Here is a 6241-nt window from a genome sequence, read left to right on the forward strand (position 1 = left end):
TCACCATTCACGAAGCAATTGAAACTAAAATTAAAATCGCAACTGCTAAAACATTCACAGTTACAACTACGCAAACTAAACCAAAGTCTTAGGGGAATACAAATCAAATTGTCTGGGACGAACAACTGAAAAGGCGCACAAACTACCTAGACCTAACTGCCTAAGTCAAACAAACTGTCGAGTCAGACTGGTTAATAATTAGCACTCGGGTTCGGGTAGACGAAGACTACAAATGTTTCTCCACCGAGGCGGAGGTAAACAATATGTGTAGTCTTGGCGGAACTTGCTTACACGCTCAGTAACTATAGAATGACACACACGTTTAGTAGTAAGTTATAAACGGTTACCACATTGCGTTGCTGAACGCCAAGGAAGTGATGATACGCCACGCGAAAAACTATGGGCGGCTGACAGCTTTTAACTTACTCACGCTATAATGTATTGTCAAGTTGCTGCAGTGAGTTTTCAACAAATTGACACATAAACTGGGTGGAACGTCAAAACAGACTCGAACGAAAAGGTTACATGGAATCAAGCATTTGCAAATTGCTACCGGTAAACTGCCTTAAACTGTTCAGTAAATCACTGGATGCTTGCTGCAGTTACCTTTATCCAATACAAACCTGACTGGCTGATTTTATTGATCTAATAACTAGTTAGTGACTTATCTAAAACATTTTCGTGGTCCGGTTAAAAAGTAGTCCAGATTTCTTCCTTCCTGCTGTTCGTAAAAACAGAACAACGCCCCTTCCACTTTAGCAGTAGTAAGACAAATGGCGCATGTCGGTATGAGAACTATGTAGGTTACCTGTAAGACCTTGCTGTGTTTACTGATAATAAGCGAAGCGTGAACACCAGCCCGACGTCACAATGGTGAATGTAACTGGATATCAAGTACATCAAGGCTCACCAATGGCCTCACACTTCAATTTTTACTGGAGCTTATTTTTTTCGCCATGAAATCTGTTGTTGTGTCGAAAACCTAAGGCAAAAGATACAGTAGTTCTGCGTGCACACTTTCTGTGACGTATTACAACTGTTTCTGAGCCAACAAATGCTTTTCGCTGTAAATTAATGACCTGATCGTTTTCAAGACTTGCTGTACTGTATATGCTGTACTGTATATTTGAATACCTATTTTAAGCACGTGTTTGTCTGGTCAAATAAAATAGGCATTGTATTTTAACAATCCTTACAACATGGCCTCGACATCATCCATCGTAAACTGTCCACACAGCAAGAACTATTTTCAAGGTAACTTAAACAAATATTCAGTTTGAAATTTTGGTTAATAACATTATACTCCACGACAGTTTGTTTAAGCGAGAAATCCACAACTCCTCAAATTACTAAGAAAAATCGATATACAGTGCCGCCCCTGATAATGCATATTTCTGCAAACCGATGAACAATAGACATTACAATGTTGTTGCTGTAGTAGCATGATGCTGGCACTGTTCCAAACACAATGAGGCTATGAGCAAACACATTTAGGATAGTTACAAGCGGTTTCGTTTGTTGCACAATAATGCCCGGGCATCAAGTTTCAATCGACACTTCCTTGATACTCTGACCCAGTACAGTGCACAATAACATGGCCGGGCTGAGGTCATCGTCAAAACAACTAAAGCCACAGTTACTTTACTAAACTAAACATGAAGATCATGCAATAAAACCTTTTTTAAATTCTTCTTGAACTTATAATTTGAACCTAAATTTTCGTCTTATCCCCAAGGGGCTGCTTTGACTTACAAAACTGACCGCATATTTCACGAAACAACAGCCCTAATTGTAAAAGTTAGCTATGTCGAAACCTTTATTCAGGACCAATTTGTTCTTGTATCAAACCAAACAACTCTGCGCCCACACCCCGCACAATTCAGTTAGGTCGTATTCCTTTGTTAAGCACTACTACCGACGCATGAGTAATATGCCGACTAAAGCTTAACGATTCCCAATCGGTTTCTAAGACCATATGAGGAGAGGTTGTATGCAACTAGCAGGGGTGGCCAAACTAGGGGATTGCAGTTTTATTTGATTTGGTCAATCACGAATTTTTTAACGTTACATGTTAAAGGTTTGAATGTGACCGGCGGAGACTTAATACGTAATTGAGACCTGTATGCCATAAAGCTATATTTTTCTTTCTATTATTGATATGTATTGCACGAAACACAAAAGCTGTTTTAAATTCCTGGCACTTGGTTCTTTAGAAAATCACCAAATTTTAAACTCATGTTTTTTTAGAACAATACACATTAAATGTTCGGCTAAATTGCCTCAATAATTAATAAATTTAAATTAAACACTCAAGTTATATAAATTCGTCACTATAACTTACATAGTTGTGACGTCAGTCGGGGTGCGTCACAACGTGACGTAAGATCGGTTGCGTGGTGATTCAGTGACTGCAAGTTGGTCATATGGAGTTTATACGTGTGATGAAAGCACGGTATGAACATTACGCCAAATCAGGGGTGCTTTAATAGTTCCTTACAGAAATAGAAATAGGCGTGTAAAGAAAAATTTGATTTCGTCTTTTCAGCAGCTTAACGTTGAATTTCTTCCAGAGCCCTGGAAAGCAAGAAACGTTCTGGTGCAAGAAATTTTTTGTCCCATTTCAAACACTAGTTATATTTACACGTGCGCTCAATTCTATAAAGAAAGAGAACCAAAATGGTATACTCGTCAATCAGTAGTAAAGCAACTAATAAAAAAAAACACGTTTTTTTGTTTTTGAAATTTAACATCCATGCCACCCTTAGACTTTTATGGATCGTGGTTCGGCGCATTGGTTGTGGTGCATCCCCTCTTGTGGGCTCTAATATTTGCGCAACGATGCGTTAAAAATCCGTGCTGTTGTTTAAGTACTATTTAATACATTGCTATTAAATTTGGGTACTAAAAAAAAAACAATAAGTAAAGGCTGGAACTACTTGGCAATATGTTTAGGTTTTTTAAAGGAGGTTCGAATCAAGGAGTTCCGGATAAACAAATCACGTTCAGCTTGTTTGTTTGTGCACCCCTGGACCAATTTACCAAGTGCCGAAGGTAAATAGCTCGAGTATGCCTCTAGTGTTTGCTAATAAATATTATACTTCCGCCAGGTAGCGTAAAAGGTATTTTAAAGGTTTAGCGTTTATTTGGACGAGCAAACGAGGCAGGAACTTGGCTGAATAGCGCGCCTGACCCATACACAGACATACAAAAAAAACTGATCTGGATTCGTCCCCGGGAGTGTCCTGGGTTCGGACCCCGTGAAAAAAAAATGGACGAGTAAACGAACGCAATTTAATTTGACCATAATTTTGTGACCACGTTTTTGCGTTTTAAGAATGCCTTTTCATCACAGAATAACTAAAATACACCAGTGGTTATTTTTTATTGGCCAGTCGGTCCTTAAATTTTTAAATCTAAAAATATTTTTTGTATTTAACATTTCATCTGTAAAATCCGTTTAGAGATTAATGGATGTCAAAGACGAAACATTTCAATGATATTAAAGCATTAAAAATTTCAACCATTGTTTTTACAAACACGTTGATGTTGGCATTTAAATTTAACTACTATGAGCTGAAAATAACGACATTGAAAACATCGGAAGTATAACTAAAATCTTAAAATTAAATTAACTTGTGCGAACTCAATCCTGAATAGCATTGAACTAAATCCGTTCATAGTTCATCGAGATGTAACTTTGATATTTAGACAAAAGATTAACATAGCAAATGGACAAATGGGGCAAACTGGTCGACGGTACCAACTCCTTCGAGTCAATTTGAATGGAGATTAAGATTCCGTCGCGGAAATTTAGCTGGGTGAGGCCAATTGCGGTCGACGATTTGGGGGTGTGTTATGTTTATCAGCTTGTTGCTCCCGCAGGTGAAACGGTCAAGGTTAAACGTTTGACATTGACGCGGAATGCGGTTTAAGGTCAAATTGGGATCACGTACTTTCACGGAGTCGAACCGTGATCAATTTGTGACGTTAATAACTCTAACTACTTCGCTTTTATTGAATAGGACAATAACGATGTATGTAACTGACATTAGTGCCGTACTTGCGTAATTGAATAAGGCAAAACAAAGAATATTTCTTTAAATACCAATAACGTCGGAGTTTTTTGTAATCCAATTTCATATGTTTTTCATTTAAGCCTTTTGAGTTTACCAACTGTTGAAATTGGGTTCAGTTTAAACGCACCAGACGATATACAACTTCTACTTTATGTAGTGATCCACAGAAAATGCTTTGAAGAGTTGTCCGAATGCGTTTAAATGCTAAAGACTTTTGCAGGCAATTTATTTGGCAGTTTTTGACATAACCCATCATCTTAAATAAATTAAGAGTCCATGAAATTAAAATTCTGAAACAAGTTCTTGTGATTGGAACACTATATACGGATATGTTCATAAGTTTAATTATGAAAATAACGGCCCAAGTAGACGTAAAACGCTACTTTATTTTTTAAATGTTTCCGCAAATCACTGACGATGACATGAGCATTTGCCAAAATGTTTGAAAAACAAAGTATGTCAATTTTTACGTCTATTTTGTCCGTTTTTCTTGTAATTAAAATAAAAAAATAAAAACTTATAATAAGGGAAGAGGGCCATAAAAAATTTATTACAAACGTTTTAACAAACGCTGTTGTCTTTCTCACTGCAATAACATGCATATTTGCAGCTTTTGGGCCACTATCATCATGCAACATAGGGTGTTTTACGTTCACCTAAAGTGGTCAACAAAAGGGAAATTTAAATTGTAAAATATATTTCGGTCTGTTTTCTGTTTGACAAATCTCAATTTAAATATTCGTGCAAACAACACTAAAGGATTGAAATAGCAGAGTGCCAAGTAGAAAAGCAAATGTCAGTGTTTGACAAACACTTGAAGTTGCGGCAACACAAATAAACAAACACTTGTTCGCGTGTGAACATTGGGGTCAACGAAACATGGCAATGCAAAATATTTGGTAAAAGTCAACAAAAATGCCCTCCAAAAAACAAACTAATCCGAATTTAACTAATACAAAGTTTTCTGTACTATTTCCTAAGCTTTTAAATGCAGATTATAATTTCCGTAATCTCCTAACGTATTCTCAATAACAACACACGAACAATCAGTAATTCGGGAGCAATTATTTCCCCTCATTGTCCTAGCTTCGTGATCGCTTCTCAGTATGGTGACGTCACAGTACTCATGATTGCGTCATACTGAGCTTGTTCTGGAATACTTTCATGTCGATGTTGGCTTGAAAAACGTGGAAAGATTCAAGTGTTTGTTGAATGAGTTCAAACGTTAGGTCGTCGTTGATTAAACACTTAATTAGCTAGCGACAAAAACGTGATGATTTTTATACGCGACTTGTTTCATGTTTTGGTCACGTCATATTTTGTAAGCGACATTACATCACTGGCCGAAAGTAATATGAACAAAAACAAACTTGTAATTGTAAAATGAAGACAAAGGGTATCAACTAATTGCGCTTATAAATCTATTATCGGCAATATAATATACAAACATGAGTTTTAGTGTGTTTGTGACTTTTGTCGGTCAAATACTTTTCGCATCTTTATGCACTAAATCGGGGAGATTTCATAGGCGTTTAAATTGCAATTCTGTAATTCCTGACGCACAAAAAATGATTCCAGACAACGTAGACATTCCCAGTCGTACACAATACTAATCGCACGTTTGGAGAACATACTAGAATGCCAAACAACAACTTTCACACGACATACAACACAACCACATCAAACATCACACCACATCCACAAATGCTAATTATCCAAGCTGCGCGGCCATCTGCCTTATCCCCTTCTCTATTTCTCATTAAAACATACGTTTGCAGCCTCAAAATCAGCTCTTGTCGGTGTTAAGTAACGGGGCGTCGCCAACACATCAGTCAGGCCGCTGTAAGGGTTGCAATTAGAAGAATCAGGTTCAACTTTGCTGGTGCCTCACCGTCTAACCGCTACTGGTTATTAACGAGGCAAGTTAACGGACAAAATCTGGGTTTCCGTGATTTCGTTAATTTGACACGCAAGGTTCAACCTATAGAGGTAAGGTCATGGAGGTTAAGATCAAAAGTAGGAGGGGCAGTGAAAAAGGGGCGGGGCACTTTTGGAATTCGCTTGGTTGCATAATTCTTGAAATTTACTGTGTGAGAAAGGAAAAAATATAGGTGCGCAAAGAAAACAAATATACGTCTTTATTGTGTTTTGTCTCCTTTCCAACA

The sequence above is a fragment of the Phallusia mammillata genome, chromosome 4 (assembly GCF_965637545.1).
Source record: "Phallusia mammillata chromosome 4, kaPhaMamm4.hap1.1, whole genome shotgun sequence".
Taxonomy (NCBI): Eukaryota; Metazoa; Chordata; class Ascidiacea; order Phlebobranchia; family Ascidiidae; genus Phallusia; species Phallusia mammillata.